The following is a 15,423-nucleotide window of genomic DNA, read 5'->3' on the forward strand; positions in this document are numbered from 1 at the left end:
ATTTCTGTGAACAGTCTCGTTGCATGTTATCAATGCTCAGAAGCAGAGAAATAGGCTAGCTCACTGATTCTCTCATTAATTTAGATGCAGACTTCGTAGTCAACTGACAAAAAAAACTTGATATTTATGATATGTTGACCTAACTCCCTATATGAAAATAACAAGGCTTTGAATGAAGAACTTTTTAAAAGATTTTAATTATCTTGCATTAGATTTTAAGCCATGCTTTCTGGCTTTTTTACCCACAATATGGAGTTTGTTGTATTATGACAGTAGTTCAGTATGACCCCAAAGCCAATATATGATTTGTTTTATCTTAAATCTTACAGCTGACAATGTATTGTTTATGAACACAATATTCCTCTAAGAAATCTATAATAAAACCAGAAAACTCACATAATCTTGCAATTAAAGTTTAAAGCTTTAGGGCTAAGCTTTAAATTAAGCTCAGAGTAAAAAAATAGACTTCAGTGGTGTGTGTTGGTATCCTGGCTCTGGTTGGGGAGGCTGCTTTTACATCTTTGGAAGACCTTCAGGTTATTTCAAATTATGAAGCTATGAAACATTCAGTATGAGGAAATGTAGTTCTTAGAAATGATCCATAGTCTTCTCATACCTCAGGCTTTTTACAAACAATTTTCTATATCAAACTTTATCGAATTTTCAGGGGAAAAGGTAAATATTTGAATTAAATACAACACACTATCATATCACAGAATCACAGAATATTATGAATTGTAAGGGACTCACCTCATGAAATCCAGCTCTTAAGTGAATAGCCTATACAGGGATCAAACCCACGACCTTGGCATTATTAGCACCATTATTAACACCCTACTATTCAACTGAGCTAATCTCAGGGTTGTATGGAATATTTTTATGAATATAGGGGGTCTTAAATGATCTACCAACAGTAAGAAAATACCTGAATTAGTACTGTCCACAAATCTAATTGGTTCCTGTTCCCTTGGTTGGGGAGGATTGGGTTAGAGACCATTTAATCCAACCTGACATCCACAAGTCCATGAGACCTGATGGGATGCACCCACAAGTGTTGCGGGAACTGATGAACATCATTTCTAGACCATGACCAATCATCTTGAAAAGGTCACAGCAATCAGGAGAGGTGGCTGAGGACTGGAGGAAAGCAAATGTCACCCAGACTTCAAAAGGGCATGAAGGAAGACCTAGGGAACTACAGGTCACTACATTCCTTTTCTTCCAGGATACTAAATTTAAAATGCTCTGGGACACCACAAAGTCAAATACCACAATGATATATTCATAATTTCTTGGAGATTCTTAGTGTTATTTCCATTTACAAATACATTTTTTACATAAGCAAGTCTATTGAGAATAAGAATGATATCTGTGAACAATGTTTAGATTTTAGACCTCATTCTAATTTTTATTTAAGGCAGCGTTTCTTTCATACTTGAGCAAAATGTATGTTCTGCAATGCATGTGCTATGAATTTGTTTACTAGTAAGTTTATTATACCTGTATATTGCTTCCTGCTTATAGAAACACTCTTCAGATAAGCTGCTTATTTTAAAAAATTTTCAGGTTGCTCCAAAGAAAGTCAAAATATTGGAAGGCTAAATATTGTCAGCAGTGCTGGACTACTCTGATGAAGTGATTCATTATTTCAGTTTCAGTACTTTCAAACTTTGCCAAGCGAGTGGCATTCTGAATGGTGCCTAACACATCCATATGCTGATCTGTCTTCTAGACCGGTGAAAGCTGTGTTTTCATCAAGTATGCAAAAATCACATCTCTTTGTAGAAGTAGAGATTCCAGAGAATGGACGAGTTTAAGGAAGTAATGCCTTTAAATGAGGTAAAAGTCTTAAAGTTTGCTCACAATTCAGCAGGGCTTTGTAATGAAATATCATGGTATGAAATAATGAAGTGATTCGGAATCTTAAATGTTAACTTCTTGGGATTTGTAAACTCTTAGAGGGCAAAGTGTAAGATAGAATTTTCAAAGGGGAATTACACGCTCAATTTCTGCTAACTAATCCTTTAGGCGGTATTGAAAATCTCAGCCTTACATTACAAATGCCACTGAGGAATCAGTTTGTTAACATAGTGTGTTCTGAGGTGAAGGGGAAGGATATTGGAAAGGAGGGGCAAGACTTCCACATACAAAATGCACTGTATTAATTAGGGATTTTGTTTTCTTGTTTCTCTCCTTTTATGACATTCTTTTTCTTAAGATTTGATTTTTTCACACCATGGCAGACAGCAGTGGAGAGACAACAGCATCCTACTTCCTTTGCTTTTACAGTGGGTAGCTGAAACTATCCTGAGTTGTCCCACTGTCCTGGAAGCTGGGGAGCAGAGCTCCCTTCATCTTCTGACTGCTTCTGCATAGCTCTCTGGAAGATGGTCACAGAGCTAATGTGTATTTGCAATTTAGATATGAAAAGCTAAGGGCAAGGATCCTGACAGTTGTTAGGAATAAATTAAGTTTATGCTGTTAAACTTGGTCCCAAATAAGACAGAATTCTTTCACGTCTACTTTAGAGTCAGAGGTATTTTTCTTAAAGTCAAATAAAAAATGTAGGCATGTAGGAAACTGTGTGTCCTCAGAAAACCAAGCATGATCTAAACTTTGGACTTTGGTAGTGATGAAGTAACTGTGTGATGTGTCTCTTTGAGACACATAATATATATATAAAAAGCCCTATTATGTAAGGGACATGGCCCTTGAAGGTACCTTAGAGCTCTCCTGTAATCCACGTACTAAATGGGTACAACAAATCTTTACTAATATATACCAGAAAGGGAATATCTGAGTAGATAGGAGAATAGATGTCTTCATCTCAGCATATTTAAAAATATACCATATATGGAAATTTCTGACAGTCTTCAGTGGAAAACTCATGCTTAATTTAATGGAAATATTTAAAAATAAATATTTAAATATATTCAGATATACATATTTGAATTCTTTGGCCCTGGATTGACCTGAGATCACAAGAGGATCTGTTCAGGATGTAAATTTAAAAAAAAAAAAAAAGTTAGTTTTTCTTTTCTAACAGACTCTTCATATTTATTTATTAAAGCTGAACCACAGGAAAGTGAGTGGAGAGAGATATACCGAGAAAGTCTTAAAAAAGATGAAACAGGAATTGCCATGCATGAATAGAAGTGGCAGTGCAAGAAATACTGGCATTCAGAGTTCATTGGTAGTGAAACAAAGGCAAAAATTTATGAAGAAAAATGTACAGAATGAACAAAAGATAAGTATAGCAATGATGTGAGATGAGAATTTTTAACATTATCGCTCTAATCTTATCTGGAAACCTTTTCATAGGCAAATACAATTGCACAAACAGAAATGAATCAAATGAAAATGACATCCAGGTCAATGAGGCAGCACAGCCCTCAGCAGTTTAACCATGTGACGGTCCCAAGATCCACTCTCATACTACCAACACGGCTGCCTACAGACCTTGCCAAGCAGCCAGATGCTACTGAAAGATGAGGACCTTCCACAGTTGTCATTTAACTCTTGAGAGGGCAGTAATAATGTTCAGGTTTCAATTTAATGACTGAATTACAGCTGAATAGTTGAATTTAAATTCTCATATGCTCATAGTTTTAGTAGTGATTTTTGACATGTGTTTTGTAGTACATCCTGTTCTAATAAGAACATTGCTTTTTCTATTAGAATGTTAATACCAACATAACTCCATTCCAGCTTCATCACATACTACTTTAATTAAGAAGCATTAATTTTGTGAGGAAAAATGGCAAAGGTTTGATTTTTTGATGAAATTATTAAAAAAACCAAAGCTTCATTAATGACTGATGTAACATTTAACAGTGCATTATGAAGTTATGGAATCTTAGAAACCTGGTAGAATTCAAAAAGTTTATTTAGAAGGCCAGAACATGAGAAACTTACAAAATACCAAACAGTGTGGTTTATGCACTGCACCCCAGGGAGAAAAAGGCAAGTTCCTGCTTTCTCAGGGCCTCTTTATTCCCTCTGCTTCTCCCTCGCCTTCCCGAGGCCTCTGTACATGTCTGTTAGGGCTATCTCTCTCTGGGATGGAAAGAGAGAGATAACATAGCTCTCTCCTTAACCTCCTCTGGACTGCAGAAGGGGAAAAAACATCCAACCCTCTTGAGAAGATGCTTTGAAGCTTTCCTAAGCAAAACCAAGAATTTTTAGCTTTCCCATTACAAATTCTTCCAAAAGCAAACTACCTCTACATGTGTATGTTTTCAACGTTTCCCTTTTGACTTTTTTGGAAATGAGATTCTCTCTGTAGTAAGTATAAGAATCTGTTCTTACACAACCTATGTGATATTTTGTTTCAGAGCACTAGTATATTGTCTTTTCATCAGAGACCTTCCAAGGCATGGAGACACTCACCTGTTATTGAATCAGATTTATCAAAAATACCCATTAAAGACTTCAAACTTTTCTTTGGGATTTACAGGGAAGCCATTTGGCCTCACGATGCATTGTGAGTGACTCCAGCTACTTTAACACACCCTTAGCATCTACGGTGTGGATGGGTTTTATTTAGTTGTAAATCTCTGTATTGCCCCACTTCAAATTGACAGGAACTGACTACAGGAAGATTTATTCTTATTTAAGGGGAACAATGACAGGAAATACTATACTTATTGCATATAGAGAAACACCACATGTAAACGTTTTGGTAGTTCACACATTGGCTACCTTGTTATAAAAGGGAAGTATGTAACTATCCTTGAAAATCAATAACCATTTGACTCTAGTATGAATTGCATCAAAGATATAATTCACGGTTGTCCTCCAACGTCAGCCAAGAAAAATCGGCATTTAAAAGTCACTGTGTTGATTCAATTCTATGGCAACATGCTTTAGGATGTTGGTTTCCGTAAAATAAGAAATAGAACAACTAAGCATGGTAAATCAGGCAATATTCTGTTTCTAGGTTACTTGATAAATGCTATTGCAGTACAGTTTAAGGTGGGAGTAAGGAATAAGCAGGGAATAAGGGAGAAAAGAATTGTTCGGTTTCTCTGGTGAGACTCAATGTAGTCTTGTACTTGTGTTAGTTTGTCTCTGCTGCCCTTGGCTGCTGTAAATCTACAAAGACTACAAGGCAGAATAAAAACAAGTATGTTTCTATGCTTCTATCCCTTTTGTTATGCTGTTTGGTCAGACCTGGTGAAAAATAACCAGCTTTGTTTTTTCTTTCTTTTATTAAACAGGAGCACATTTCTTTCAAAAACCTTAACTGAATAAAAGATTTTCTTGTTTTTCAATCCTCTCCATATCTCTAACTTCCTCTCTACAAGTACCTCACTCTCACTTTCTTCCTACCTCAGTTGTATGTCTACATGATAACTGCAGAATTTGTTGGCATCTATACTTGAATACTACAGGAGATATGCATAGGGAGAGACTTGGAAAATGTCACTGTTGCCTAAGAGTAGTAGATATGCAAAAGAAGTCAGAGGTGATGCTTAGAATTTTCGTCTGTTTCATCTGGTCCTTATGGGAACAGGACATACAAATCAAGGAACTGAGAACACATAAAAACTTGAACTAATTTTTTAAATTTCAACTTTTCCTTCACGGTATATCCAAACAACAGTTGTTTCCTTCCTCCACTTTACATGACCTAAATATTTTTCTGAAATTGCAGTGATATGCAAAAACTAAATTAATCAAAATATTAAGAAGAAAGTATGCCTCAGGGTAAATATAGGGTGAATTTTATACTAGATATCTGTTTTGTAAGTTTCAGAAAACTGGAGGAAAAAAATACAATTTAAAATAAGTTGAAGACTTTTTGCCCAGCTATAAAAGTCTACCAGACTAAAAGTTTAAAGCCCTCTGCTATGGTGATGCTTATCAGAAGAATTTCTGACGTGTTCAGAAATTTCTTGGGAATCTTACCAAAAATAATAGAGTAGCTTAAGAATCAAAATCCTGTTATGCAACATTAGTTTATCACTCCCCAGGATGCTGACCTTGCAATGTTCAGGTAATGTTTCTCCATGCTCACTTTCATCCCAAAGCAAGCAAGTGAAGGTATTGGCAGGTGGTGATAGCTGTGATAGAAGCCCAAAAAATTCACACCTTAAACCCAAGTATTTTTCAGCGTGTTCCAGAGTCACCACTTGTAAATATGGGTAGGATTTTTATGTTTCATTTTCAAAATATGGGCATGTCAGATACAGATAAGACCATGCAGAGTGAGCTCCAGGTTTCTGCCATCCTAAATAATATCTTATTGGTTTTATTGGTTTGTTTGTTTGGTTTTGATTGTTTTATTGCTTTAGTTGGTTGGTTTGGTTGGTTTTGTTTGTTTGTTTGAAGACCAGTTGCATTACTCTAATTTATATGTGTGATAAGAATTCATTTTTCAAACGAAGGGGAATTTTTTCAGTTCTAATCTGAAAGCTACATAAAATCTTTATGGCAACAACAGTGTCTATTACAGCTTTACAGTAGTCTTATCACTACCCAGAAGTGAAAGGGAAACCTGTGACAATGTCAAAGGTAAATCCAAGTGGAAATTGTGATGAAATTTGACCGACAGAACATGCTTTAAAAAAAAAATTGAAAGCAGTAACTGATTGAAACACTGAGCACCCATGTACACTGAAAAACTGTAACATTTGCTGTAGCTGAATTTCCAGTGCAAAGGACTGTTTTTAATCAGTTTTGTACATATGCATCATTTTTGTGAATCCTAGTGCACTAAAAATTGGACAACTTTGGATAGATTCTTGCTGTAATATAGTTGCTTTGTGCTGCCAGACTTGACCTTTTTGACCAGTTAAAATTATAAAGTGGCATGGATCCACTGTGACTACTCACTCTTGGTATAGCTTTGGCCAGTGGTGAAGAGGAAATGTGACCATTGTGCACTTAAACCCAGGGGATTTTTTTTCTTGCCATAATAAGATTCAGACAGCAGAGAATAAACTAGTACAATGATCTGGTGTTATTTCCAACTTTAGTGGTGGTATGTGTGTCTGTTTGCATAGGATGCTTTACATAAAACCTACCTTAAATTTCCTTTTTACTCCCCCATTTCTTTTCTGCATGTAGCTTGAATTCAGAGCTTGATCCAGTAGCCAAAACCTGGACTTTCTTCTATTGATATCTGACATTAAGGAGCTTGTGTGTACACATTAAAATGTAATCTATAGCTGAAAACAATGAAATCGGTATTGTGGACATACACTAAGAGTTGAAGGAAGTGTGATGAGGAATAGAAAGAATTAACCCTAGGAGAGATGCTGATTTGCTTCTCAATTTAAGTTAAAGTTTTCAAAATGCTGCTCTAAAGAGTATTATATAGTGCATGATTTTTAATATACTTATTTCAAACTGAATGTAAGGATATGAGCTTCCACCAGAGTTTAATTCTATGTTTTACCATATCATTGTCTTGTTTCTTTTAAACCTTTTAAATACCATTACGTTTAAATTGCAAAACGTCATAAAATTGCTATGTAATTCAGTTCTGGTTCGCTTAAGGCATTAGGTGTTTTCCTTTGATGTTATAGAGTGGTGGGAGTTTTTTTCCTCATCTTTTATGAATAAAACCTCATCAGTTGATTGTTTAACTGCAGTGTCAGCTTGGCATTTATAGAAATGTGGAATTCTTGCTTCTAATTACCAGTCTACTTCATTTATTAGGAACTGATGTATATACAATGCAAGACATCCATGATGAAAAAACATCCTGTGTAGATAAACAAAACATGCCCTAGGGGTTTTTTTCTCCTCTTTTTCCAACAGTTCCGAGGAACTGTGGAATGGTTCTTTCATGGCTGTACCACTAACACATGTAGCACACTGTAATATGCAGATTACATTTACCTCATACTTCATAGAAAAACATGTAATGCCTTTCTTTTTAAAGCATGCAGCCCTTCTTCCATTCCTGTTCTGTTGCTGAAGAGTCTATGTAAGCTTTCACAGAAAACTTGTTTTTGACTTACTGTGCGCAGTAGGTCAAATGCTTTTTTCCCCAGCAAAATCAGACCTCAAAAATTTACATTGGTATTGTGTTAAGTCTAGCATTTTCTGGGAATTCATAGCATAGAGAATAGCCATTTCCCTGCAAAGTCTTGCCACCCTGACTCTTTGTGACTGCTGGGAAGGCATCTGGGGAGCCAGAAAGGCCATTCTGGATATGATCCTGACAGACATTTAAGCTACTGCCCTGGTTGCCTGCCCACTGATGGTTTACACAGTGTCCCAGGCAGAATGGAAAGGTTTGGGACAAAGTTTATTAGGGAGACCCTCCTGTTGAGTCACAAGGTTCAGAAAGAACCCTCTTAATTTCTAAACTCCTTCTCAGAGAGGAGACTAGGTGTGGCTGGATCCAATTCTGGTCTCAGATTTGGTCAACAGTTTGTATCTAGAGGGTTATGTAGGTGTAATTGAGACTTTATACAACTTTGTCCTGCAGGGTTAAGGATGGCAAACCAAACGTATTCATAATAATAAAATAAATGATTTATTTAAATGTATGATGATAATGATAATGACTAGACCAAAATACTTTAGTCAGAATTATTTACTACACATCATAGATTGTTAAAACTACTAGTATAGTACACTATTTATTGAAGCAATGATAGTAAACTTAGCAAAAAATTAGAGATTGATGTTACTCAGCCATACCAATGACTGGATCCACTCAGCCTCAAGAAGTAAACTTGAAAAGTGTCCCAGCTAAAGGAAGGAAGCTACACACACACTCTAAGAAGTGGTGTATCAAAAGACTCTATTTTTAGAAAGTGGGAGTGGCCTTTCACAGTATAAACTGGTTGTCAGTAATTTTTCTAGGCTAACCACACAGCCTTTAGCTCAACATCTTTGGATTAGTTATCAGTACTATCACTTGTTAGTTCCTTTATCAGGAATTTTGTCTGCAACATGCTCACTGGTGCCAGATTCTGTCAGGAATTGCTCTTCACATCCTCAATATGTTTAATTTTGGGATTGGTGAGTCAGACTGGTCTTGGTGTTCTTCAACACCAAAAGTAGAGTGACCTTCCTTCTCCATCCACCACTGATGACTTTTGCAAATAGGTTAGAGTCCAAGGTATTTTACTACTTAGTCAGAGCATTCTGCTACATGTGGCCAGTGTGCCTGAGGTCTGGGAGACACCTGTACTAACAGATGCGATAACTAACTCATATTAAATTAGATCAGGCTTATTAGAAACGCATTTTTAGCCTTTTGATGAATTCTCTTACAAATAGGTGCTATGAAGGCACCATAACATGAAAGGTGGAGTGAGCTCCAAAGTCCCATAAGTGTCAGAATACAGGAACTTACAGTTGCAGTGTAGAACAAATAGATCTTAACAACTCCTGTAAGCATCTATTGCTCAGTTTTTAGGTTTAGGTGAATGCATGTGCACTTATTATTGGGAAGTGAGAAAAAGGGGATATCTGGGACCAAGTAAAAGAATAATTTGTAAAAGTTAGTAAACTTAAAAAAAAAACAAAAACAAAAACAAAAACCCCCAAGAAACAACTGGATAGTTAGAAAAATCTTTTGTTTGTTTTATGGATAGTTAGTGTAACATTATGTATTATAAACTCAAATCACTTAAGTGTAACAAAAGAGGAGTTTTAGTCCTGGCTGACCTGTTCAACTCAAATTCAATGCCACCTCTGAGGTTGTAACAGATGTCCATATAGACTGGAAGCTGGAATTCCTTTTCTGATTATATTCAAAACATTCAGTGTTCACTGCACAGAACCTGATACTCCATTTGCTATCTTAAAAGATTTTCTCTGCACTGGAATCAAGAGAAGCCTTACATTTCACTGTGGCAAGATCCAGTTTCACCTCTGGAATCCACTTGCTATTTTGTATGCAAAATATATATAAACTCAATCTTAAAAGGTAGGTCTTTTATTCCCTTTTCTTCTTTTTTCAAGGTTTCCCTATTTTTCAAGTAGTTCCTTTCCTTTATTTAATTTACTGTAGTATTAATAAGAAATCCAAACTACTCAAGCAAATATTGTTATAATGAATGCTTGACTTGTACATTGCCAGCTTTTGTACTAAATTATTCAGATAAAAATAAACATGGACAGTTTGAAAACAAACTAACACGATGAACTAGACTGAATAGAGAATTAATGAAAAACAGTGCAAATATTTGTTGGTAAATTTAACTGTGAGAATTAAGTGAAAGGGGAAGAGATAATTTTATTTAAAAAAAAAAGGTAAATTAAATATACTTCCTCATGTTTGCTTCAATGGTAGATGTATTGTGGCTGTTCTTGCACGAATTTTGCTAAAGATTTATTTCATATTCCTGATGTCTATATGGTCATTTAATAGGTGGTCCAAATTACTCTAGGAAGCCTTTGTGTGAAGGCTGTTTTTAAATTGGGTTATTTTATTAATTTACTACACCATAAGAAAATGCAAAGTAGGTGTCACAGAGAAGGGAAATTTCTGGTCATCTCAGTATCACTTGGATCTCTGTCCTGTTTTGCACATACAGGTGTGAAGTGCTGTTTTAGATGACCTCATTTTTAATGGTGATTCAGTCCAGCTACTCCCCACATGCTGCCTGGGCACCAGATGGGGCTCTAAATCCCAAGTGTGTTTCACCTGTGCAAAGTACACCAACAAATGGAATATTCAGGCTCTGGACCCTGTGTTCTCTGTGCCACACTTGCTGCCTAGCCAGTTAGGTATTGTGAGAATATCACACATCCCCCAAGAGGTGTCTACAGCTGACAACTTTTCATGTCCACAGATGCTCTCGTGCAGCTATGCTGTGGTTAGATACGCACACAGAGTGGCTGCCACAGCTCCCCAGAGACTGCACACATTCCTCATCACAGCTGGGCTTTAGATTCAAAGTCTGCATCTGTGTCCCCAGAGTAAATAGTCAGGGTAGACAACTTTACTCTATTAACAGATGTTAATAGAGGTTTATGTGTGGAGAAAAGGAAGGCATCTTCCTACAGATATTTATATTTGATTCGCTGGATATTCGCCAATAGTTCTCATGTAAGTCTGTGTTAGATTATCCGTTTTTCAAGTCTTGAGAGAGAGTATGAATTCAGTCAGCTTAGCAAGAATTCATGAAGAGCAGTAGCTCATGAAGAAAACCTAGTTGTTTTTAATTAGATGGGCTGAGAAAACTGCCAGAGTAACACCAGTTATGAATAAAAGGGTCCTTCATAATAAAAGTATCCAGGACAAAGTGGTATGATACCACACACACCAATCAGTTCAGACAGGGCAAGTCAAAACATTTTGGTGGTTTTTTTTGGTGGTGGGTTGGTTTTTTGTTTGTTTGTTTGTTTGTTTGGGATTTTTGTAAAGATATAGCATATTCCTTGTTTTGTTTCTGTAAAATAGTCCAGAGTACTGAAAGGAAAATGATTTATACCTTGTTGTCACATCATATAGATCTTCTGAAGCACAAATATGGATACCTCATAGTCCTTCATTTAACAGTTGCTTTGATTTGTGAGTATGGATGGTAGTGCCTCACAGTGGTCATGAACTGGGATCTGCTGTGCTGTACAAACACAGAACAAATACCTCCAGCTCCAAGAGGCTTCCTAAACTTACCAGTCTTTCCAGATAGAGTGCTTTCTATAGAGCCAAAAATCTCATTGCAGTTATTACTATTCTTTTATACCATCAGCAGCCTGTGCAAAATATGTTTCATTGCCTATCTAGGAAAATAAAGACATATATAATTCATATATAACTCAGTCACATATAAATTTCAAGGCACAAGCAGTGTTTCGTTGTGACTTATGTTTTTGATTTAAAGAACCCCCACCATATTTAAAGGACTATACTATTCTCCTCTATCTGAATCAAAGATGCACAGCAGAGAACTATGTGCAAGAATTAGCTGTTATTTATTTCATTTTGTTTGTGACAGATCCATTGTTTGCTTCTGCCAGGCTCCAAACCACCCACGGAACAACATGAATATTCAGGACTTGTCAGCAGCTGCAGCTGGCTTGATTTTCTCAAGAATCCCAGCATATACAATGACAATGAACTCACTTTTGTATGCAGTAGTTGTGCATGAGCTGTTCCCTGATATGGTTACTCTGAAACTTTTTAAAAAGTCAGCGGAATGTTCATGGTTACCCCAAAACCTCATCAGCCCAAAACCCTTGAAAAAACCCACAAGTTTTTTCTGTTCAGACATAAATATCTGCTGATTTAGGAATGTATACACGTGAATAACTATACTCATACAGGCAGGCACAGTGAACTGAGCAGGGTACATGAATTAAGTTTCTTGGGTGTGATTTCAGAACAGGATATCAGTCTTCAGTGATTAAATATGTGGTTTCAGAAAGGACAGTTTTTAATTGTCAAGAGGAAGTGGTTACAGCATAAGGATAGAATTCTACATCAAACTGTGATTGTTTCCAGCTTTTAATTATATCTGTGAGTGCCATTTATTCTCTTCATGAAGACTCTGGAGACCTAAGGTATGCATATGTATGATGTTCATGTTATAGTCAGGAGGACAGTGGTGATTGTAGTGAATAATTAGGTCTATGGGATTTGTGCTAGCAGAGGGCCATAGCAGCAACCCAGAATTTTGAGGACGGCTGTGAGAAAATCTCCAATTAGGTGTGGTTTGACTAATGGGAAGATGCTGCTTGGTGTGCTTGAGGATGCTGTAGTCCTTTGAGATATCCCAGATATACTGCTACAGGAAGAAAACCAATTGCTTTCCAGACTTAAAAAGGAGTCAATTATATTCAATCAGACTCCTAAATAACTTTGAATTTGCTGTGACAGCAGCTTGGATTTCCACAAGAGGCTGTTGTTCAATAAGGCTGTTGTTGAATACGTGCATGGATAAGAACCTGCCTTGACTGTAGAATTTGGTCAATGTGAATATTCTCTTGTTTGCCCATGTGTACTCTTCTAAAGAGCATCACTATCCTTTAAACGGTCAGAGTCAAAGTAGATTTTTTGCTCTGAAATTAAATAGTTAAATTAGAGTGGAGAAGCTTTTATGTGGTTTATATTTCAGAACACAGTCTGTTGTTTATAATAGAATTCTGGTTTTGGTTACTCCTAGCTTATGAAACAAAAATATTTGGGACCTAAAATTTTCCATTCTTGGTATGAGTTTACTTACAGTTTTATTTATAGTTTGTTTACAAATTGGGCAACTTTTGAGGAATTTGATATTACAGAGTAGTATCTATTTTTGAGAATGGTCTAATCACATTTTCACACTAAACAAGAATCAGTGCAAACAAAAACATGACCAGTAACTAGCAAGGCTTTTCAGAATATGACATAAAAGTCAATTGCAGAGGGCACCTTTCCTTCCTGTTTGAGTGTGTTCATTAATTTAGATCTCATAGATCCTTAAAGTCTGTCTTCATGCTTCCCTTACAGGGAGATCTAGCTCCCCACATATCCTTACACAGGGTCCTTGTGTTTAGTTTGTTTTCAAGCAAAAGATAAAGAGGTAAAGACTTAATTTTATATCCATGACTGGTCATATGTGTATGAAAAAGCAATCAATAGATTAACCACACTTACATGTGCAGTCTTTTCCCAAGGAGGCTTCCCCAAATTCTGCATTAAGTAGGCATTTCACAAGCAGCCCTGTGTTACCCAGAATTTTATCAGGCTTTCAGTTATTAAAAATTCATTTTATATATTGTTATCACAAAGAAAAGCTATTTTGTCTTTTGGGCCTCAACAGAATAAATTTGATATCTCTGGACACTGAGCACTAGAAAAAGATTTCCTCTCCAAAAGGAGTTATGTACATTTTTCCAAGTTGGACTTGCTAGTGTTCAGCATGAACTGTGAGAAAAACAGGCCTATTTTTTTTAACTCAGGCAGAAATGCTCCAAACCTGCCTCAAACGTATGCAAAGCAAACAAAAAATAAACAACACACAACTCTAACAACAAAGGTGTGGCTGCAATGAAAGGCTCTCTACTAAGTCTGTTCTATATTGCTGCCCATTGGAAGAGAAAGAACTTGATTTTAGTGGTCCTACAGGTTCCTTGCTTCACAGGGTTTTCCAAAGGCAAATATAGTAAGTATTTTGGCTGGGGTTTTTTGCCTCTCTGATGGATGAGATATATAGTTATATATACATATATATGTATATATATATAGAGAGAGAGAGTGTTATGTAGTTATATATAGTTATATATATGTGCGTGTGTGTTTATTTATTTATTTACTTATTTATTTATTGGTAACATGGAAAGAGGCAATAAGGGGGAAATCCAATTTCATTAACTTTTATGGAATAAAAGGTTACACTAGTAACCTACTAGTGTAAAACAAGAAGATAGTTGGAATTTGGTTTCTTAGTGATAGATCCTCAGTCAGCTTTCTCTTTCTGCTCTTTCTTCCTTTTGTAATTCAATTATTCCTTGTGCAAAGGGGTTTGGGTTTCTCTAAAGCATTTCCAGCTGTCCTTTAACCTGTGAAATATGAAGATAAAGACCACCTGGAAGTGGAAAACCTCCCACTTTGATTTTACAAAATTGTAGTAGTACCTGTGATAGGTTTTCCCCTGTAGATTAATTCCATTTCTCCACTGTTGAGCTTTCACTCACTCTTCTCATATTGTAGCTCTTGGTGTTTTAATAAATTTAAAAGAAGTTTCATTATAGCAAAAATTTATTCTAAATTCCAGAAAGCTATAAACTCTTGGAGGAGAGAAGGTGAAGTAAAAAGAAAGAAATAAGGAGCAATAAAACTATATGGTGTTTGCAAACAAAGCAGAAAAAGGTTTTAAGCAATACATGTTACTAATGGAAGTTAATGACCCAGAAGCAACTGTGATCTTCCTCACAAATTTCTTTTCTCTCTGCTCCTGTTTCTTTCATCCAAATAATTCCTGACAATGTTCCACTATTTCTTTTCTTCTCGTATCAGTCATATTGCAACCCTTCATCACCTATGTATTAGTTTACATGGAGAATGGATCTGGTTCATCTTGAAACCCAACAGCATTTAACAAAGTGAGAAAGTGGAAATATTTCATTTTGATTCAAGCAAACATTTTGAATTGGGCTGGGCAGGGGGAAATGAAACACTATTAATTTTCATTCTTCAACTGTGTTGTCATTCTTCAACTGTGGTTCATTTACATAACAAGTCTTTTTTTTTTTTTTTTCCAAGGAAAAAGATGGAAGATTCATTTCAGAGCAAGACCATTTTTGCTGAATAACCTCAGGGGGTCTCTGTGTTTCCTGTTTGTCTCAAACTAGTCAGGGTAAAGGCTGTTCAGAACTTGTGGTTCTTGCAGTCCAGCAAGAATCAAGAAATAACTCATCTGGAACCTGAACCGTATTTCTTAGAACTAATACAAATCTGAGGTCTTCTGAAGGACCTTCAGAGCTGTTTTATTTGAAAAGTTAAAGGTATCTGTAGTTATACTTGCT

This window comes from Manacus vitellinus, unplaced genomic scaffold (genome assembly GCF_001715985.3).
Source record: "Manacus vitellinus isolate BGI_N305 unplaced genomic scaffold, ASM171598v3 scaffold_0_pilon, whole genome shotgun sequence".
Taxonomy (NCBI): Eukaryota; Metazoa; Chordata; class Aves; order Passeriformes; family Pipridae; genus Manacus; species Manacus vitellinus.